The 23304-nt window shown below is 44.1% G+C and overlaps 1 long non-coding RNA gene across 3 annotated transcripts in view; it reads left to right on the plus strand.

Moving 5' to 3' along the window:
• LOC307181302 overlaps nt 1-23304 on the plus strand; it is a 305894-nt gene that overhangs the window by 194041 nt on the left and 88549 nt on the right. Inside the window, exon 2 of one of the 3 annotated variants that reach the window (XR_013826381.1) lies at nt 2407-2492. The exons of the other annotated variants lie outside the window; for them this stretch is intronic. This is a non-coding gene — a long non-coding RNA (uncharacterized lncRNA). The remainder of the gene's footprint in view (nt 1-2406; nt 2493-23304) is intronic. 3 annotated transcript variants of the gene reach the window in all.

The following is a 23304-nucleotide window of genomic DNA, read 5'->3' on the forward strand; positions in this document are numbered from 1 at the left end:
GCTGGCCGCAGCACCGCAGGATGGCTTCAGGCCCAAATCTGGTTCCAGCACGGCACGCTGAGCCTTTGGTTATTTCCTCTTCCTGGTGGGAAATGAGAGTTAAATTTGCCCGTCCAGACACCTCCAGCTAGTTTCTCATTGGTTCTCGCTATTCCTGTTCATCTTCCGCAGAAATTGCAAACTGGGCCAAACAGGAGGTTAAAGGCACTGACTCTCCAAGTCGGGAGAGTAGTAGTAAAGCGTCTGGAATGTTGCAGCCGGGTACCAGGGTATGAAAACTGAGACATATTTGAACACATCTCCCGATCACATGGTTGATCATAATCTAGGTTCCACATGCATGTTTTAGCTGAAGGAAGAATACCTTAAACCTGGGTAGTTGAAACCCGTGGAATGGGTACCATGCAACATGACTTCAAAGGTTCTTCATTTGCTCACCGAACCTCTCCAATCCTATCACTGCTGCGTTTATGCCCCTGTACACATGCTTGATTCTCTTTCGGAGACATAGCAATCCATAGGTTTCAAGATACTTACTAGTCAGGTACATTCTTAGGCGTTTAATATGGGGTGTTGAGTCCATTTTGTTGAGCAAGGAGTAGCTCTTGTCTATTCCATATTTGGCTTAAGGAACTTTATCTGTGCTCATTTCAATCTCTGGTTTTATGCAGCACACCAACTTACCTTTCCCCTTAAGCAAGCATAAGTTGGTTTTCTAAATTTGAGACCCTGTTCTGTTCTGTAATTCAGTTCCTGTGTAGCCAGGTTTACATTCCGTGTATTACTGATATCTTATGATGTTTCTTTTTCTGTGAGACTTATGTCAGTTAGAATCATCATACCTGAATCCACTCATTGTGCTGCTAAGGACCTGATGACATAGATTTCATTGCTGAGTGATATTGCTTTGTAAGTAAATACCACAACTTCTTTATCCATTTTTCACTTTCTGTGATGTTGAACTTGTACGGTAAACGAGGTTCTTGTAAACAGAGGCGTCCCAAACTTTGAGGTGGCTGTGTCTTTTTGATTTTAATTTCCCTATGCTATAGGACCATAAGTGGAAGTGCCCTAGGCTCTGTTGCTTTGTTTTTTAGATGTTTCAGGAAACACCATACACTTCTCCCGAGTGTCTGTTGGCAATTTACATCCCGCCCATCAGCATAACAAGGCTCCCAGTTCTCCATGGCCTGTCCTGTCTTTCTGGATTTTACACTTTTTTCAGATGGCCCTTTTGACCGGGGGGAAGTGAGACTTCATTGTAGTGCAGATTTCCTTTGCAAGCTTGCTTGGTTGGCCAAAAAGGGCGTATGCGTTTTTTCCTGAATATATTCAGGAAAAAAGGCATACGCCCTTTTTGGCCAAGTGCATCATTGTGGACGTTCTGCCTCTTTTCCTATGCTTTCAATGCAATTCCAGTCTACCTCCTGAAATCGGTTTCCTGCAATTCTGCCCCGCTTTCAAGTCCTCTTGGCAGCCTGACTTCAGTATATTTTTGGACGAGAGCTGTCATTTATAACTCTGCAGGTTTGTGAATTACAGTGCCCCTGAGCTCCTTTCTTCAACTCGCTTTCTTGTGACCTGGCCGAAACACCGCAGGATGGCTTCAGGCCCTAATCTGGTTCTGGCACAGCATGCTGAGCCTTTGGTTAATTCCTCTTCCTGGTGGGAAATGAGAGTTAAATTTGCCCGTCCAGAGACCTCCAGCTAGTGTCTCATTGGTTCTCCCTATCCTGTTCATCTTCCGCAAAAATTGCAAACTGTACCAAACAGGAGGTTAAAGGGACTGACTCTCCAAGTCGGGAGAGTGTTAGTAAAGCGTCTGGAATGTTGCACCCGAGTATCAGGGTACGAAAACTGAGACATATTTGAACACATCTCCAGTTCACATGGTTGATCATACTCTGGGTTCCACATGCATGTTTTAGCTGAAGGAAGAATACCTTAAACCTGGGTAGTTGAGACCCGTGGAATGGGTACCATGCAATATGACTTCAAAGGGTCTTCATTTGCTCACCGAACCTCTCCAATCCTACCACTGCTGCATTTATGCCCCTGTACACATGCTTGATTCTCTTTTGGAGACATAGCAATCCATAGGTTTTAAGATACTTACTAGTCAGGTACATTCTTAGGCGTTTAATATGGGGTTTTGAGTCCATTTCGTTGAGCAAGGAGTAGCTCTTGTCTATTCCATATTTGGCTTAAGGAACTTTATCTGTGCTCATTTCAATCTCTGGTTTTATGCAGCACCCTAACTCACCTTTACCCTTAAGCAAGCATAAGTTGGTTTTCTAAATTTGAGACCCTGTTCTGTTTTGGAATTCAGTTCCTGTGTAGCCAAGTTTACATTCCGTGTATTACTGATATCTTATGATGTTTCTTTTTCTGTGTGACTTATTTTAGTGAGAATCATCATACCTGAATCCACTCATTGTGCTGCTAAGGGCCTGATGACATAGATTTCATTGCTGAGTGATATTGCTTTGTAAGTAAATACCACAACTTCTTTATCCATTTTTCACTTTCTGCGATGTTGAACTTGTACTGTAAACGAGGTTCTTGTAAACAGAGGCATCCCAAACTTTGGGGTGGCTGTGTCTTTTTGATTTTAATTTCCCTAAGCTATAGGACCATAAGTGGAAGTGCCCTAGGCTCTGTTGCTTTGTTTTTTAGATGTTTCCGGAAACACCATACACTTCCCCCGAGTGTCTGTTGGCAATTTACATCCCGCCCATCAGCATAACAAGCCTCCCAGTTCTCCATGGCCTGTCCTGCCTTTCTGGATTTTACACTTTTTTCAGATGGCCCTTTTGACCGGGGGGAAGTGAGACTTCATTGTAGTGCAGATTTCCTTTGCAAGCTTGCTTGGTTGGCCCAAAAGGGCGTATGCGTTTTTTCCTGAATACATTCAGGAAAAAACGCATACACCCTTTTTGGCCAAGTGCATCATTGTGGACGTTCTGCCTCTTTTCCTATGCTTTCAATGCAATTCCAGTCTACCTCCTGAAATCGGTTTCCTGCAATTCTGCCCCGCTTTCAAGTCCTCTTGGCAGCCTTACTTCAGTATATTTTTGGACGAGAGCTGTCATTTATAACTCTGCAGGTTTGTGAATTACAGTGCCCCTGAGCTCCTTTCTTCAACTCGATTTCTTTTGAGCTGGCCGCAACACCGCAGGATGGCTTCAGGCCCTAATCTGGTTCCGGCACGGCACGCTGAGCCTTTGGTTATTTCCTCTTCCTGGTGGGAAATGAGAGTTAAATTTGCCCGTCCAGACACCTCCAGCTAGTCTCTCATTGGTTCTCCCTATTCCTGTTCATCTTCCGCAGAAATTGCAAACTGGGCCAAACAGGAGGTTAAAGGCGCTGACTCTCCAAGTGGGGAGAGTGTTAGTAAAGCGTCTGGAATGTTGCACCCGAGTACCAGGGGAGGAAAACTCAGACATATTTGAACTCGTCTCCCGTTCACACGGTTGACCATACTCTGGGTTCCACATGCATGTTTTAGCTGAAGGAAGAATACCTTAAACCTTGAGAGTTGAGACCCGTGTAATGGGTACCATGCAATATGACTTCAAAGGGTCTTCATTTGCTCACCGAACCTCTCCAATCTTATCACTACTGCGTTTATGCCCCTGTACACACGCTTGATTCTCTTTTGGACACATAGCAATCCATAGGTTTTAAGATACTTACTAGTCAGGTACATTCTAAGGCGTTTAATATGGGGTGTTGAGTCCATTTCGTTGAGCAAGGAGTATCTCTTGTCTATTCCGTATTTGGCTTAAGGAACTTTATCTGTGGTCATTTCAATCTCTGGTTTTATGCAGCACCCCAACTCACCTTTCCCCTTAAGCAAGCATAAGTTGGTTCTTTAAATTTGAGACCCTGTTCTGTTCTGTAATTCAGTTCCTGTGTAGCCAAGTTTACATTCCATGTATTACTGATATCTTATGATGTTTCTTTTTCTGTATGACTTATTTCAGTTAGAATCATCATACCTGAATCCACTCATTGTGCTGCTAAGGGCCTGATGACATAGATTTCATTGCTGAGTGATATTGCTTTGTAAGTAAATACCACAACTTCTTTATCCATTTTTCACTTTCTGCGATGTTATACTTGTACTGTAAACGAGGTTCTTGTAAACACAGCTGTTCCAAACTTTGGGGTGGCTGTGTCTTTTTGATTTTAATTTCCCTAAACTATAGGACCATAAGTGGAAGTGCCCTAGGCTCTGTTGCTTTGTTTTTTAGATGTTTCAGGAAACACCATACACTTCCCCCGAGTGTCTGTTGGCAATTTACATCCCGCCCATCAGCATAACAAGGCTCCCAGTTCTCCATGGCCTGTCCTGCCTTTCTGGATTTTACACTTTTTTCAGATGGCCCTTTTGACCGGGGGGAAGTGAGACTTCATTGTAGTGCAGATTTCCTTTGCAAGCTTGCTTGGTTGGCCAAAAAGGGTGTATGCGTTTTTTCCTGAATACATTCAGGAAAAAACGCATACGCCCTTTTTGGCCAAGTGCATCATTGTGGACGTTCTGCCTCTTTTCCTATGTTTTCAATGCAATTCCAGTCTACCTCCTGAAATCGGTTTCCTGCAATTCTGCCCCGCTTTCAAGTCCTCTTGGCAGCCTTACTTCAGTATATTTTTGGACGAGAGCTGTCATTTATAACTCTGCAGGTTTGTGAATTACAGTGCCCCTGAGCTCCTTTCTTCAACTCGCTTTCTTGTGACCTGGCCGAAACACCGCAGGATGGCTTCAGGCCCTAATCTGGTTCTGGCACAGCATGCTGAGCCTTTGGTTAATTCCTCTTCCTGGTGGGAAATGAGAGTTAAATTTGCCCGTCCAGAGACCTCCAGCTAGTCTCTCATTGGTTCTCCCTATTCCTGTTCATCTTCCGCAGAAATTGCAAACTGGGCCAAACAGGATGTTAAAGGCGCTGACTCTCCAAGTGGGGAGAGTGTTAGTAAAGCGTCTGGAATGTTGCACCCGAGTACCAGGGGAGGAAAACTGAGACATATTTGAACACGTGTCCCATTCACACGGTTGATCATACTCTGGGTTCCACATGCATGTTTTAGCTGAAGGAAGAATACCTTAAACCTGGAGAGTTGAGACCCGTTTAATGGGTACCATGCAATATGACTTCAAAGGGTCTTCATTTGCTCACCGAACCCCTCCAATCCTATCACTGCTGCGTTTATGCCCCTGTACAAACGCTTGATTCTCTTTTGGAGACATAGCAATCCATAGGTTTTAAGATACTTACTAGTCAGATACATTCTTAGGCGTTTAATATGGGGTGTTGAGTCCATTTCATTGAGCAAGGAGTAGCTCTTGTCTATTCCATATTTGGCTTAAGGAACTTTATCTGTGCTCATTTCAATCTCTGGTTTTATGCAGCACACCAACTTACCTTTCCCCTTAAGCAAGCATAAGTTGGTTTTCTAAATTTGAGACCCTGTTCTGTTCTGTAATTCAGTTCCTGTGTAGCCAGGTTTACATTCCGTGTATTACTGATATCTTATGATGTTTCTTTTTCTGTGAGACTTATGTCAGTTAGAATCATCATACCTGAATCCACTCATTGTGCTGCTAAGGACCTGATGACATAGATTTCATTGCTGAGTGATATTGCTTTGTAAGTAAATACCACAACTTCTTTATCCATTTTTCACTTTCTGTGATGTTGAACTTGTACGGTAAACGAGGTTCTTGTAAACAGAGGCGTCCCAAACTTTGAGGTGGCTGTGTCTTTTTGATTTTAATTTCCCTATGCTATAGGACCATAAGTGGAAGTGCCCTAGGCTCTGTTGCTTTGTTTTTTAGATGTTTCAGGAAACACCATACACTTCTCCCGAGTGTCTGTTGGCAATTTACATCCCGCCCATCAGCATAACAAGGCTCCCAGTTCTCCATGGCCTGTCCTGTCTTTCTGGATTTTACACTTTTTTCAGATGGCCCTTTTGACCGGGGGGAAGTGAGACTTCATTGTAGTGCAGATTTCCTTTGCAAGCTTGCTTGGTTGGCCAAAAAGGGCGTATGCGTTTTTTCCTGAATATATTCAGGAAAAAACGCATACGCCCTTTTTGGCCAAGTGCATCATTGTGGACGTTCTGCCTCTTTTCCTATGCTTTCAATGCAATTCCAGTCTACCTCCTGAAATCGGTTTCCTGCAATTCTGCCCCGCTTTCAAGTCCTCTTGGCAGCCTGACTTCAGTATATTTTTGGACGATAGCTGTCATTTATAACTCTGCAGGTTTGTGAATTACAGTGCCCCTGAGCTCCTTTCTTCAACTCGCTTTCTTGTGACCTGGCCGAAACACCGCAGGATGGCTTCAGGCCCTAATCTGGTTCTGGCACAGCATGCTGAGCCTTTGGTTAATTCCTCTTCCTGGTGGGAAATGAGAGTTAAATTTGCCCGTCCAGAGACCTCCAGCTAGTCTCTCATTGGTTCTCCCTATTCCTGTTCATCTTCCGCAAAAATTGCAAACTGTACCAAACAGGAGGTTAAAGGGACTGACTCTCCAAGTCGGGAGAGTGTTAGTAAAGCGTCTGGAATGTTGCAGCCGAGTATCAGGGTACGAAAACTGAGACATATTTGAACACATCTCCAGTTCACATGGTTGATCATACTCTGGGTTCCACATGCATGTTTTAGCTGAAGGAAGAATACCTTAAACCTGGGTAGTTGAGACCGGTGGAATGGGTACCATGCAATATGACTTCAAAGGGTCTTCATTTGTTCACCGAACCTCTGCAATCCTATCACTGCTGCGTTTATGCCCCTGTACACATGCTTGATTCTCTTTTGGAGACATAACAATCCATAGGTTTTAAGATACTTACTAGTCAGGTACATTCTAAGGCGTTTAATATGGGGTGTTCAGTCCATTTCGTTGAGCAAGGAGTAGCTCTTGTCTATTCCATATTTGGCTTAAGGAACTTTATCTGTGCTCATTTCAATCTCTGGTTTGATGCAGCACCCCAACTCACCTTTCCCCTTAAGCAAGCATAAGTTGGTTTTCTAAATTTGAGACCCTGTTCTGTTTTGGAATTCAGTTCCTGTGTAGCCAAGTTTACATTCCATGTATTACTGATATCTTATGATGTTTCTTTTTCTGTATGACTTATTTCAGTTAGAATCATCATACCTGAATCCACTCATTGTGCTGCTAAGGGCCTGATGACATAGATTTCATTGCTGAGTGATATTGCTTTGTAAGTAAATACCACAAGTTCTTTATCCATTTTTCACTTTCTGCGATGTTATACTTGTACTGTAAACGAGGTTCTTGTAAACACAGCTGTTCCAAACTTTGGGGTGGCTGTGTCTTTTTGATTTTAATTTCCCTAAACTATAGGACCATAAGTGGAAGTGCCCTAGGCTCTGTTGCTTTGTTTTTTAGATGTTTCAGGAAACACCATACACTTCTCCCGAGTGTCTGTTGGCAATTTACATCCCGCCCATCAGCATAACAAGGGTCTCATTCTCCATGGCCTGTCCTGCCTTTCTGGATTTTACACTTTTCTCAGATGGCCCTTTTGACCAGGGGGAAGTGAGACTTCATTGTAGTGCAGATTTCCTTTGCAAGCTTGCTTGGTTGGCCAAAAAGGTCTTATGCGTTTTTTCCTGAATATATTCAGGAAAAAACGCATACGCCGTTTTTGGCCAAGTGCCTCATTGTGGACGTTCTGCCTCTTTTCCTATGCTTTCAATGCAATTCCAGTCTACCTCCTGAAATCGGTTTCCTGCAATTCTGCCCCGCTTTCAAGACCTCTTGGCAGCCTTACTTCAGTCTATTTTTGGACGATAGCTGTCATTTATAACTCTGCAGGTTTGTGAATTACAGTGCCCCTGAACTCCTTTCTTCAACTCGCATTCTTTTGAGCTGGCCGCAACACCGCAGTATGGCTTCAGGCCCTAATCTGGTTCCGGCATGGCACGCTGGGCCTTTGGTTATTTCCTCTTCCTGGTGGGAAATGAGAGTTAAATTTCCCGTCCAGACACCTCCAGCTAGTCTCTCATTGGTTCTCCCTATTCCTGTTCATCTTCCGCAGAAATTGCAAACTGGGCTAAACAGGAGGTTAAAGGCGCTGACTCTCCAAGTGGGGAGAGTGTTAATAAAGCGTCTGGAATGTTGCACCAGAGTAACAGGGGAGGAAAACTGAGACATATTTGAACACGTCTCCCGTTCACACGGTTGATCATACTCTGGGTTCCACATGCATGTTTTAGCTGAAGGAAGAATACGTTAAACCTGGGTAGTTGAAAGCCGTGTAATGGGTACCATGCAATATGACTTCAAAAGGTCTTCATTTGCTCACCGAACCTCTCCAATCCTATCACTGCTGCGTTTATGCCCCTGTACAAACGCTTGATTCTCTTTTGGAGACATAGCAATCCATAGGTTTTAAGATACTTACTAGTCAGGTACGTTCTTAGGTGTTTAATATGGGGTGTTGAGTCCATTTCGTTGAGCAAGGAGTAGCTCTTGTCTATTCCATATTTGGCTTAAGGAACTTTATCTGTGCTCATTTCAATCTCTGGTTTATGCAGCACCCCAACTCACCTTTCCCATTAAGCAAGCAGAAGTTGGTTTTCTAAATTTGAGACCCTGTTCTGTTTTGGAATTCAGTTCCTGTGTAGCCAAGTTTACATACCGTGTATTAGTGATATCTTATGATGTTTCTTTTTCTGTGTGACTTATTTCTGTTAGAATCATCGTACCTGAATCCACTCATTATGCTGCTATGGGCCTGATGACATAGATTTCATTGCTGAGTGATACTGCATTGTACGTAAGTACCACAAGTTCTTTATCCATTTTTCATTTTCTGTGATATTGAACTTGTACGGTAAACGAGGTTCTTGTAAACAGAGGCGTCCCAAATTTTGGGGTGGCTGTGTATTTTTGATTTTAATTTCTCTAAGCTATAGGACCATAAGTGGATGTGCCCTAGGCTCTGTTGCTTTGTTTTTTAGATGTTTCAGGAAACACCATACACTTCTCCCGAGTGTCTGTTGGCAATTTACATCCTGCCCATCAGCATAACAATGCTCCAAGTTCTCCATGGCCTGTCCTGCCTTTCTGGATTTTACACTTTTTTCAGATGGCCCTTTTGACCAGCGGGAAGTGAGACTTCATTGTAGTGCAGATTTCCTTTGCAAGCTTGCTTGGTTGGCCAAAAAGTGCGTATGCGTTTTTTCCTGAATATATTCAGGAAAAAACGCATACGCCCTTTTTGGCCAAGTGCATCATTGTGGATGTTCTGCCTCTTTTCCTATGCTTTCAATGCAATTCCAATCTACCTCCTGAAATCGGTATCCTGCAATTCTGCCCCACTTTCAAGTCCTCTTGGCAGCCTTACTTCAGTATATTTTTGGACAATAGCTGTCATTTATAACTCTGCAGGTTTGTGAATTACAGTGCCCCTGAGCTCCTTTCTTCAACTCGCTTTCTTTTGAGCTGGCCGCAACACCGCAGGATGGCTTCAGGCCCTAATCTGGTTCCGGCACTGCAGGTTGAGCCTTTGGTTAATTCCTCTTCCTGGTGGGAAATGAGAGTTAAATTTGCCCGTCCAGACACCTCCAGCTAGTCTCTCATTGGTTCTCGCTATTCCTGTTCATCTTCCGCAGAAATTGCAAACTGGGCCAAACAGGAGGTTAAAGGGAATGACTCTCCAAGTCGGGAGAGTGTTAGTAAAGTGTCTGGAATGTTGCACCCGAGTACCAGGGGAGGAAAACTGAGACATATTTGAACACGTCTCCCGTTCACACGGTTGATCATACTCTGGGTTCCACATGCATGTTTTAGCTGAAGGAAGAATACCTTAAACCTGGAGAGTTGAGACCCGTGCAATGGGTACCATGCAATATGACTTCAAAGGGTCTTCATTTGCTCACCGAACCTCTCCAATCCTATCATTGCTGCGTTTATGCCCCTGTACACACGCTTGATTCTCTTTTGGAGACATAGCAATCCATAGGTTTTAAGATACTTACTAGCCAGGTACATTCTTAGGGGTTTAATATGGGGTGTTGAGTCCATTTCATTGAGCAAGGAGTAGCTCTTGTCTATTCCATATTTGGCTTAAGGAACTTTATCTGTGCTCATTTCAATCCCTGGTTTTATGCAGCACCCCAACTCACCTTTCTCCTTAAGCAAGCATAAGTTGCTTTCCTAAATTTGAGACCCTGTTCTGTTCTGTAATTCTGCTCCTGTCTAGCCAAATTTACATTCAGTGTATGACTGATATCTTATGATGTTTCTTTTTCTGTGTGACTTATTTCAGTTAGAATCATCATACCTGAATCCACTCATTGTGCTGCTAAGGGCCTGATGACATAGATTTCATTGCTGAGTGATATTGCTTTGTAAGTAAATACCACAACTTCTTTATCCATTTTTCACTTTCTGCGATGTTGAACTTGTACTGTAAACGAGGTTCTTGTAAACAGAGGCGTCCCAAACTTTGGGGTGGCTGTGCCGTTTTGATTTTAATTTCCCTAAGCTATAGGACCATAAGTGGAAGTGCCCTAGGCTCTGTTGCTTTGTTTTTTAGATGTTTCAGGAAACACCATACAGTTCTCCCGAGTGTCTGTTGGCAATTTCCATCCCGCCCATCAGCATAACAAGGCTCCCAGTTCTCCATGGCCTGTCCTGCCTTTCTGGATTTTACACTTTTTTCAGATGGCCCTTTTGACCGGGGGGAAGTGAGACTTCATTGTAGTGCAGATTTCCTTTGAAAGCTTGCTTGGTTGGCCAAAAAGGGCGTATGCGTTTTTTCCTGAATATATTCAGGAAAAAACGCATACGCCCTTTTTGGCCAAGTGCATCATTGTGGACGTTCTGCCTCTTTTCCTATGCTTTCAATGCAATTCCAGTCTACCTCCTGAAATCGGTTTCCTGCAATTTTGCCCCGCATTCAAGGCCTCTTGGCAGCCTTACTTCAGTATATTTTTGGACGATAGCTGTCATTTATAACTCTGCAGGTTTGTGAATTACAGTGCCCCAGAGCTCCTTTCTTCAACTCGCTTTCTTGTGAGCTGCCGCTTTCTTGTGAGCTCGCAGGATGGCTTCAGGCCCTAATCTGGTTCCGGCACGGCACGCTGAGCCGTTGGTTAATTCCTCTTCCTGGTGGGAAATGAGAGTTAAATTTGCCCGTCCAGACACCTCCAGCTAATCTCTCATTGGTTCTCCCTATTCCTGTTCATCTTCCGCAGAAATTGCAAACTGGGCCAAACAGGAGGTTAAAGGCGCTGACTCTCCAAGTGGGGAGAGTGTTAGTAAAGCGTCTGGAATGTTGCACCCGAGTACCAGGGGACGAAAACTGAGACATATTTGAACACGTCTCCCGTTCACACGGTTGATCATACTCTGGGTTCCACATGCATGTTTTAGCTGAAGGAAGAATACCTTAAACCTGGAGAGTTGAGACCCGTGGAATGGGTACCATGCAATATGACTTCAAAGGGTCTTCATTTGTTCACCGAACCTCTCCAATCCTATCACTGCTGCGTTTATGCCCCTGTACACATGCTTGATTCTCTTTCGGAGACATAGCAATCCCTAGGTTTTAAGATACTTACTAGTCAGGTACATTCTTAGGTGTTTAATATGGGGTGTTGCATCCGTTTCGTTTAGCAATGAGTAGCTCTTGTCTATTCCATATTTGGCTTAAGGAACTTTATCTGTGCTCATTTCAATCTCTGATTTTATGCAGCACCCCAACTCACCTTTTCCCTTAAGCAAGCATAAGTTGGTTTCCTAAATTTGAGACCCTGTTCTGTTTTGGAATTCAGTTCCTGTGTAGCCAAGTTTACATTCCGTGTATTAGTGATATCTTATGATGTTTCTATTTCTGTGTGACTTATTTCAGTTAGAATCATCATACCTGAATCCACTCATTATGCTGCTAAGGGCCTGATGACATAGATTTCATTGCTGAGTGATACTGCATTGTATGTAAGTACCACAACTTCTTTATCCATTTTTCACTTTCTGCGATATTGAACTTGTACCGTAAACGAGGTTCTTGTAAACAGAGGCGTCCGAAACTTTGGGGTGGCTGTGTCTTTTTGATTTTAATTTCCCTAAGCTATAGGACCATAAGTGGAAGTGCCCTTGGCTCTGTTGCTTTGTTTTTTAGATGTTTCAGGAAACACCATACACTTCTGCCGAGTGGCTGTTGGCAATTTCCATCCCGCCCATCAGCATAACAAGGCTCCCAGTTCTCCATGGCCTGTCCTGCCTTTCTGGATTTTACACTTTTTTCAGATGGCCCTTTTGACCGGGGGGAAGTGAGACTTCATTGTAGTGCAGATTTCCTTTGCAAGCTTGCTTGGTTGTCCAAAAAGTGCGTATGCGTTTTTTCCTGAATACATTCAGGAAAAAACGCATACGCCCTTTTTGGCCAAGTGCATCATTGTGGACGTTCTGCCTCTTTTCCTATGCTTTCAATGCAATTCCAGTCTACCTCCTGAAATCGGTTTCCTGCAATTCTGCCCCGCTTTCAAGACCTCTTGTCAGCCTTACTTCAGTATATTTTTGGACGATAGCTCTCATTTATAAGTCTGCAGGTTTGTGAATTACAGTGCCCCTGAGCTCCTTTCTTCAACTCGCTTTCTTTTGAGCTGGCCGCAACACCGCAGGATGGCTTCAGGCCCTAATCTGGTTCCAGCACAGCACGCTGAGCCTTTGGTTATTTCCTCTTCCTGGTGGGAAATGAGAGTTAAATTTGCCCGTCCAGACACCTCCAGCTAGTCTCTCATTGGTTCTCCCTATTCCTGTTCATCTTCCGCAGAAATTGCAAACTGGGCCAAACAGGAGGTTAAAGGCGCTGACTCTCCAAGTGGGGAGAGTGTTAGTAAAGCGTCTGGAATGTTGCACCCGAGTACCAGGGGACTAAAACTGAGACATATTTGAACACGTCTCCCGATCACATGGTTGATCATACTCTAGGTTACACATGCATGTTTTAGCTGAAGGAAGAATACCTTAAACCTGGAGAGTTGAGACCCGTGGAATGGGTACCATGCAATATGACTTCAAAGGGTCTTCATTTGCTCACCGAACCTCTCCAATCCTATCACTGCTGCGTTTATGCCCCTGTACACACGCTTGATTCTCTTTCGGAGACATAGCAATCCCTAGGTTTTAAGTTACTTACTAGTCAGGTACATTCTTAGGCGTTTAATATGGGGTGTTGAGTCCGATTCGTTGAGCAAGGAGTAGCTCTTGTCTATTCCATATTTGGCTTAAGGAACTGTATCTGTGCTCATTTCAATCTCTGGTTTTATGCAGCACCCCAACTCACCATTCCCCTTAAGCAAGCATAAGTTGCTTTTCTAAATTTGAGACCCTGTTCTGTTTTGGAATTCAGGTCCTGTGTAGCCAAGTTTACATTCCGTGTATTAGTGATATCTTATGATGTTTCTTTTTCTGTGTGACTTATTTCAGTTAGAATCATCATACATGAATCCACTCATTGTGCTTCTAAGGGACTGATGACATAGATTTCATTGCTGAGTGATATTGCATTGTACGTAAATACCACAACTTCTTTATGCATTTTTCACTGTCTGCGATATTGAACTTGTACCGTAAACGAGGTTCTTGTAAATAGAGGCATCCCAAACTTTGGGGTGGCTGTGTCTTTTTGATTTTAATTTCCCTAAGCTATAGGACCATAAGTTGAAGTGCCCTAGGCTCTGTTGCTTTGTTTTTTAGATGTTTCAGGAAACACCATACACTTCCCCCGAGTGTCTGTTGGCAATTTACATCCCGCCCATCAGCATAAGAATGCTCCCATTTCTCCATGGCCTGTCCTGCCTTTCTGGATTTTACACTTTTTTCAGATGGCCCTTTTGACCGGGGGGAAGTGAGACTTCATTGTAGTGCAGATTTCCTTTGCAAGCTTGTTTGGTTGGCCAAAAAGGGCGTATGCGTTTTTTCCTGAATATATTCAGGAAAAAACGCATACGCCCTTTTTGGCCAAGTGCATCATTGTCGAGGTTCTGACTCTCTTCCTATGTTTTCAATGCAATTCCAGTCTACCTCCTGAAATCGGTTTCCTGCAATTCTGCCTTGCTTTCAATGCCTCTTCATAGCCTTACCTCAATATATTTTTTTGAAAATAGTTGGTCTTTATAACTCTGCAGGTTTTTGAATTGCAGTGGCCCTTAGCTCCATTTTTCAGCTCTTATTTTTGTGGTCTTGCCTCATATCCACAGGATTTCTTCAGGCCCTATTCTTCTTCTGGGGCACCTTGCTGTGCCTTTGGTTAATTCTTCTTCCTATGTGAAATTAGAGTGACATGTGGCCATTGAAACCGCTACAGCTATTTTCTCACTGGTTCCCCCTATTCCCATTCATCCTCCACACTAACTGCAGACTGTGCGATACCGGAACTTAAAGGCATTCACTCTCCATGTGGGGATGTTGTTAGTAAAGTGGCTGGAATGTTGATCCGGAGCCCCAGGAGAGGAAAATGAGGTGCGTTTTAGAAACCTTTCCCGATCATATTGTATACCATCTGCTGGATTTCCCATGCAAGGTTTAGCTGTAGGAAGATTCCCTTCAACCTGGAGTGTTGGGACCCTTGGAATGAGTAGCATGAAGTATTGCATTAAACTTTCGGCAGTTGCTCACCAAAGCTCACCAATCCTCTTAACCCCAAGTGTCCAGTCTTATGTCTTATCCAGCTGTGGGTTTATATGTGGTCATTCCAGGTTGCATCACAGCCCCTGAGCGAATTTTGTAAGAATTTTTCTCTCTTTCATTGTTTCTGCGTTTTGGTTTTAAAATTTATTTCTATAATGGGGTTTAGCTCATTTTCACTGCTGTGTTTGTGCCATTTTGCACACACTTGATTCCCTTATGGAGATATATCAATACATGGGTTTTAAGATTCTTATTACTCAGATATATTTCTCTGCGGTGTATAGGGTGTGTTGAGGCCAGTTCATTGAGCAAGGTGTAGATCTTGTCTAATACCTATTTGGTTTATTGAACGGTATCTGTGCTAATTTCAAACTCTGGTTTTATGCATCACCCCACCTCTCCTTTCCCCTTAAGCTGACATAAGTGTGTTTTCTAAATGTGAGACACTGTTCTGTTTTGTAATTCATTTTTAGTGCAGCCATATTTATCCTCCCTCTATAAGTGATATCTTATGATATGTTTCTTTTTCTGTTTGACTTATTTCAAGTAGTATTATTGGACCTAATTCCACTCTTTATCCTTCTACTAGCCTTATTACATTGATTTCATGGTGAAGAGATATTCCATTGTACATAAGTACCACATCTTCTTTATCCATTGTTCTCTTTCCTGGGATATTTAAGGTGTACTGAAGTTGAGGTTCTTGTAAACAGAGTAGCCCTAAACTGTGGTGTGCTTGTGTCTTGTTGATTTTTAGACTTCCCTAGATATAGTCCCGTGATTGGAAGTGCCCTATGCTCTGTAGCTCTGTTTTTTAGATGATTTAGGAACCACCATACACTTCTCCAGAGTGGCTCCCGGCAGTTCACACACTGTCCATCAGCGTATAAAGGCTCCCTGTTCTCCATGGCCTGTCCTGCATTTCTGGTTTTTACAATTTTTTCGGGTGGCCCTTTTGACCGGTGGGAAATGAGACTTCTTTGTTGTGCACATTTGCATTGCTTGCTTGCTTCGTTGCCCATAAAGTGCGTATGCGTTTTTTCCTGGATATATTCAGGAAAAAACGCATACTCCCTTTTGGGCCAACTGCATCATTGTCGAAATTCTGCCGCTTTTCATGTGCTTTAAAGACGAGTCCAATCTATCTCTTGAAATCTGTTTCTTGCAATTCTGTCTTGCATTCAGATCCTCTTCTTTGCCTTACCTCAACATATTTTTGGACGTTAGTTTTCATTTATAACTCTGCAGGTTTGTGAATTGCAGTGACCCTGAGCTCCATTTTTTAAGTTGCTCTTTTGTGAGGTGGCCTCAAAGCCGCAGGATTGCTTCAGGCCCTATTTTGGCTCCGGCGAGGCAGGCTGAGCCTTTTTTTAATTCTTATTCTCAATGGGATATTAGAGTGACATGTGCCCGTCCAAACCCCTACAACTATTCTCTCATTGGTTCCCCCTCTTCCCGTTCATCCTCCTCACAATTTGCAAAATGTGTGAAACAGAAGTTTAAATGTGCTGATTCTCTAAGTGGGGAGATTCTAAGTAACGTGGCTGGAATGATGAACAGGAGCACCAGGAGAGGATAAATGAGCTGCATTTTAGACACATCTCCCGATCACATGGTGTACAGTCCTCTGGGTTTTCCATGCATGTTTTAGCTGTAGGAAGATTCCTTGAACCTGCAGATTTGGGACCCATTGAATGGGTACCAGGTAGTATTACTTTAAAGGGTGTGCATTTCCTCACCCAACCTCACATTTCTCTTAGCGTGAACAGTTTCCAGCCTTATGTCTCATCCTGCTGTGGGTCTAGATGTGTTCAATCCATGTTGCATCACCGTCCCTGAGGAAAAGTTGTAAGAGGTTTTCTCTGTCTCTCTGTCGTTTATTTTTTTCAATTTATTACTATATTGGTTACAGCTGATTTTCAAAGCTCTGTTTCTTGCTGCTGTACATCCACTTGATTCACGTACAGAGAAACATCAATAAATTCTTTTTCAGATCCTTACCAGTCATAGATATTCTTTTGCGGTGACTTGAGTGTGCTGAGTGCAGTTCTTTTAGCTACCGTGTAGGCCTTGTTGATTATCAGTTTGGTATTTGGAATGGTATCTTTGCTAATTTCAACCTCTTGGATGATGCCTCACCCCTCCCCACCTTTCCGTTTAGCAGCCTTATGCGTGTTTTCTACATATTTGACTATGTTTTTGTTTTGTAATTTATTTCATGTGTAGCCATTTTGGATTCCACCTTTAAGTGATATCTTATGATATGTGTCTTTTTCTTTTTGAATTATGTCACTTAGAAAGATCATACGTAACTCCTCCGGAGTTGTTACAACTGGCCATATTTCATTGATTTCCAGGCTGAGTAATATTCCACTCTACATAAGTACCACATCTCTATCCATTTTTTCCCTCCAGAGACATTTAAGTTATATCCTAGTCGAGGATCTTTTAAACAGAGAGGCAGTAAACATTGGGGTGCCTGTGTCCTCTCGATTTTTGTTTTTCCCAAGATATACGCCCATGAGTGCAAGTGCCCTATGCTCTGTAGCTCATTTTTTAGATGCTTTAGTAAACACAATACACTTCTCCAGAATGGCCGTTGGCAATATACATTTCCACTATAAGCCTCACAGGGCTCCCTCTTCTCCTTGCCCTGTCCTGCATTTCTGGTGTTTACACTTTATGAGGATGGCTCTTCTGACTGATGCGAAGTGATATCTTTTGTAGTATTGATTTCCAGTGCCCACCTGTTTGGTTGGCTAAAAAAGTGTATGCCCTTTTCTTGAATATATACAGAAAAAAACGCATACAGCCTTTTTGGGCAACTGCAATGTTGGCAATGTTCAGCCCCTTTTCTTGTGCTTAATGGCGAGTCCTTTCTACCTCCTCAAATCCCTTTCCTGCCATTCTCCCTTGCTTACCAATCCTTTTCTCTGACTTTCCTCAAGACATTTTTCAGTGATAGATATTTTCAACTCTGCAGTTTCGTGAATTTTACTGCCCCTGAGTTCCATTGTTCAACTTGTGTTTATGGGAACTGGCCACAAAGCAGTGGGATTTCCTCAAGCCCCATACTGTTTCCATGGGCAACCCTAGCCTTTGGTCAATTCATCTTCCTGATTGGAAATTAGAGTGACATGTGTCTGTCTGAACACCTAGGACTTGTCTCTCATTGTTCCTCATCCTTCCGCTTCATCCTCTGGACAAATTCCAAACTGTACGCAACAGGATGTTGACAGTGCTGACATCTCCAAGTGGGGAGACTGTTAGTAAAGACGCTGGAGGGGTGAACCCGAGCACCAGGAGATGAGGAGATGAGATGCCTTTTCCAAACTCTTCCTGATCAGACGGTATACCATCCTCTGGGTGTGACAGACATGTTTTAGCAGTAAGAAGAGTCCCATTCATGTAAGGAGAACACCAGGGCTTTTTCAAAATCAGTGTCTCCCCGAAACCCAAACTGGGGAATTTTTTAAGCTACGGCTACACATATGTTCATTAAGGGCCTTGGGAAGTAGGCAGAGTCCAAACTTTAGATGATTGAAGTCTTCAGGGTCAGAAGCACTCACCACCGGCTTCCCTTAGGTTACACTTTAACTGTCATTGATAGATGATGTCAATAAAAATATCTATTCTTTTTCCGATTATTTCCCCTTATAGGTTATTGCAAAATATTGAGTGTAGTTCCCTGTGCTATACAGTAGTTCCTTGTTGATGATCTATTTTATACATAGCAGTGTGTATGTGTTAATTCCAAACTGTTAATTTATCCCTCCTCCCACCTTTCCCCTTTGGTAATAATAAATTATAAGATTTTATACTTCTCAGAAATGGGGGAGCTGAAAGAGAGGTATCATTTTCAATGGAAAAGCATTTAAAACAAGATTGAAGCTTTAACCAAGATTATTAGATGTACATCCTTGGAAAGAAATCACTTCATTTCTCTAATATTGACCTGACAAATAAGACAAACCTTTTCACTGAACTTGCTTATAATAAAGTGATGGAAATATCAAATGGAAGTGTTAGAAACATCTTATTTTACCCGAGCCTTATACACTGTTCTATGTTAACTACAGTTTGGCTCACACATCTGTTCATTGAAGTTACAATAGTCTCAATTTCTGTTACTGATCCTCCAGAGTGGACCCCAACAAGTGTCCCCCTGCCCAGTGTCATTGGGGCCAACAGATCGAGACTGAGTTTGTTCACAAGCAAAGGAAACTTTATATTTTGATCAGAGAATGGAGAGGTGAGAGCATGCACTACCCCGTGGGCTGTGGGCTGGGCTGCTGTGTAGAGATCCTGTGAGAGTCAGTGGGAGGGAGGGGACGGAGCTCTCGAGGGCCGGGTTGGCTGCACCTCAGGCTCTATATCGTGGAGTCTGCACTGGGCCCCAGGAGCTGAGGTGTCGACCCAGCCATTCTGCACTAGGAAATCTGGTCTGAAGTGCCGGGTGTGGAACCTCTGCATGCGGGACCCTAGGAGCACGTGAAATTAGACAAAGCACAAAGGATAAAAAAGGTCAGACTTGACTTTATTGCCCAGATTCTATTTTTATCTCCCAGGGATTTTTAATGGGCTTTGCTGGGGACAAACCCCTCCTCTGCCTTTTGTCCCGTTCCTCATTCTTGGAGTGCTGAGGGTGCAGACCCTTCTTCTGTAACTGCTGAGTGCTGAGTTGGGAGCCCTCATACCAGGGGACGAGGGTCAGAACTTCTCCCCAGCAGCCTCCAGGTGACGTTGATTGGCCCCAGGACCCCTGCCTCCCTGCTCGTCCGCCTGAGCACCAGCATTGGAAGTGTTATAGATTCTAATGACCTTTAAGGGTCCAGGAAAGAGATGTGCAGAGACGCTGTGGGGGCCGATTTCACCCCGCCCCACATTTGTTCGGCCACCTTAGGCTGACCGTTTCTGCCAGCCTAGATGCTCTGGCCAGTAGTCTGCGCTTTCTTCAATTAGGCCCCTGAATTAACGTACAAACAGCACCAGGTGTCAGAGCCCTGCCCGCTCAACTCCCAGACAGTCCAGGGTCAGTGGTGATCAAGGACCATGATGGCCACTGAGTCAACAGCCTTTTGAAGTAAACAGGAGTCCAGCCGGTCTTATTGGCCACCAACATCACGGTGTCTGTAGGCTTTTCTATGGTGACAGTGTGATATACGGTTCCCCCGCCAAGATTATTAGCTCCCCTCTGGGTGCAGTAAGTCCTGCAAGCAGTAGTCTACTCCTTCGGGACACACTATTGTTGTTTTATGAGAGAAACTCCAGGTCAAGTGATGTTCACACGAGTCGTCATGGTGCCCTGTTGCCCCCGGTTATCTCTCTGGATGTTGGAGTTGGAGGGCCTCCTCACTCGAGGTCGGTGTGCCCATGGAGCAAACCCTGCAACTTCAGGGCATGGTTAGTGATTAGGATCACCACGTGGGGTCCTTTTCCCTTAGGAGGGAGGTGGCCTTTTGGGCTGCTGATTTCCAGGTTTTTAGATACCGCCAGTATCTTGGCCAGATGTGGCAGTGGGCCAAGCCCCTTGGTGACTCTAGTTTATCCTACCTGGATGGCATTCTTGCGTTGTTCCATTTCAAGTGGTCCCAGTTTTTTCACTAATTCTCCAATGGCGATTCACCTTTCACCGGGAATGTAAAGGTCAAAGGGTTTAGCTCAATTAGAGAGTTCCAGGGCAAGGGTCTGAATTGACTGCTCTTTCCATTCTTGAAAGGCCACTTCTGGATTCTGTTCAAAAGGATCATCATCTTTTCCTTTCAGTGTTTCATATAGAGGCCCAGCTAGTAGACTGTAGTTAGGGATCCAGAAGCAGCAAACCCTGGCCTCCCCAGGAACCCCTAAGCTGTCTTCTAGTTTTAGAAAGGGGTAAGGCTGAAAATGGTTTCTTCCCTTTCCTGGGATGGGCTTCTCTGACCTTCTGTGAGAATGAAGCCCAAGCAGGTCACTGCAGTCTGTGATATTTGAGCTTTTTCTTGGACAACTTCTATCCTTTATTGGCTTGGTAGTTCAGAGGCCTCCTTAGTAGGGCTGGCGATCAGAATGTTATCTGCATATTGAAGGAGGGTTTCCTTTTCCAGAGGTAGAACTTTTCAGTCTTTAGCTAAGCTTTCCCCAAAGATGGTGTGGGAATTTTTGCACCCTTGGGGCCAGACGGCCCGGAAGTATTGTTTTAGTTGTATGTTGAGTCCTGCCACTCACAAGCCAAAATTTCTTGTGACTCTGGGACTAATGGAATACAAAAGAAGGCATCATTGAAGACTAATACAGAATACCATGTCCTGGTGGTTGGTAGAATGACCAGCAGGGTGTAGGAATCAGGAGCAACTGGAGGTATATCCTCGGTGGCTTCACTGACTGTCCTGACATCCTTTACCAGGTCCCCAGCAGCCCATGGGGCTCTCGTGGTCAGGCCAATCCCAGGATATGGAGCTCTCCTCGGCAGGTACCCCACCCCCAACCCAGCCCACGGGGCTCTCATGGTCAGGCCCCTCCCAGGATACAGAGCTACCCTTGCAGGTACCGTGGCAGGGCTGGGCACACAGGAACCGTGCACATAGCCCTCATTGAAGAGCACCCCCAGCTCACCTGTCGCTCAGAGCTGACACAGAGCACCTCAGAGCAGGACTTGAACTAACAAACAGCAGCTGCGACAGGTCTGTGACCCTGGGCATCACTCTGTGTGGCCTCCCTCCACCTGGTCTTCCAGAGACTTCCACTGCACCCGGGGCACCAGGCCTCTGTCTCCAACCACCACCCACCCCTCCTCTCCGTGACTCCTGGGTTCCTCTCATTAGGAGAGGGTTTTCTTGAAGTTGTCTCCCACTCATGGGCCAGATAAAATGATTAGAAAACAAGCCAAAGCTGCAGCCCCTTGTCTATCCTGACTCTCAGGAGCCCACACCTGTTCCTTGGACCTGGCCGGTTCAGCAAGTTCCATTTTCTGCAACTGTGAGCCCCTGAGGGGTGATGATTGGCTGACCTGGGCAGCCTTACCATGCCGGCCAGCCCTCCCCAGGTGTGCCTGGGTTGAGATCAATATAAATACCACTCCAGGCAGCAAGAGCCCCTGCAGCTGTGCCTGACGCCATTTTCTCTGCCCTGTCAGCAGTCTCGGGGCTGGGCTGGTGGGAGGGAGTGAGAGGCCACGGCTTTGTGGGTGGCCCAGTGTGAGTGGGGCTCTGCTGGACTTTCTGCTGCAGTTGCCAGGCTGCCACCTGCTAAAGAAGAGGATGTGTCACCCATACCTGCTGCTGGAATTTCTCCCTGGGCAGAAGTGAGGAAGGAAAAAAGCAGTGGGGGCAGGGACAGGACGGGTATCTCAGGCAGGGAAATGGAAATCTTCCAGAAGAGCACCCAGGGCCAGGACCATCCTGGCTGGCCTGCAGGCACCAAGTCAGCTGGCATCCTGTCACTCGTGTGGCTCCATGGCCCTTCCTCTAGGCTTTCAAGTCCTTGTATATATTGAGGTGTTTTACCTGGGAAGGGTGGGAACAGTTCAGCAGCAACTGGCCTGGGGCTCAGCTCACGTTTACTCACAGATGCCTCGGCACGGTGCCCCAGCTTTGCAATGAGGACGCTTGTTGTGTGGGGGCTGCTGGCTGAATGGGAGACGATTCCCCACCACTGACCAACTTCAGAATTGTTTACAACTGGAGTAAGTGCCCTGATACGGTTTTCCTCTGAGTAACTGGTGGGTTCTGTTTTTTTTTTTTCTCTTTTTCCTTTTTGGTTCAAGGTAGATTTTATTCCTCTTTTTTGTATTTACAGATATAAGCATGGAAATAATTTATTCATATAAATACATGTATGTGAAGGGAATAATTGTTTTTTCTGTTTTATTTTTTAAATTTTATTTCTTTTTAATTTTGAATTTTATTTTATATTTTTATACAGCAGGTTCTTATTGGTTATCTATTTTATACATATAAATGTTTACATGCCAATCCCAATCTCTCAAATCCTCCCACCACCACCCTCCCAAGAGCTTTCCCCCCTTGTTGTCCATACGATTGTTGTCTACATCTGTTGCTCTATTTATGCCTTGCAAAACGGTTAATCTGTACAGTTTTTCTAGGTTCCACATATATGCATGAATATACAAGATTTGTTTTTCTCTTTCTGACTTACTTCACTCTGTATGACAGTCTCTAGATCCATCGACGTCTCTACAAATGACCCAATTTCATTCCTTTCATGGCTTAGTAATATTCCATTTTATATATGTACCACATCTTTATGCATTCGTCTGTCTGTGGGCATTTAGGTTGCTTCCATTACCTCGATATTGTAAATAGTGATGCAATGAACATTGCGGTGAATGTCTCTTTTTGATTTCTGGTTTTGTCTGGGTATATGTCCAGTACTGGGATTGCTGTATCATATGGTAATTCTATTGTTAGTTTCTTAAGAAACTCCATATTGTTCTCCATAGTGACTGTATCAATTTATATTCCCAACAATAGTGGAAGAGGCTTCCTTTTCTCCACACTCTTTCCAGCATTTGTTGTTTGTAGATTTTCAGATGATGCCCATTCTAACAGGTGTGAGGTGATACCTCATTGTTGAGTCCATTTCGTTGAGCAAGGGGTAGGTCTTGTCTATTACATATTTGGCTTATGGAACGGT

This window comes from Stenella coeruleoalba (genome assembly GCF_951394435.1).
Source record: "Stenella coeruleoalba genome assembly, contig: scaffold_103, whole genome shotgun sequence".
NCBI lineage: Eukaryota > Metazoa > Chordata > Mammalia > Artiodactyla > Delphinidae > Stenella > Stenella coeruleoalba.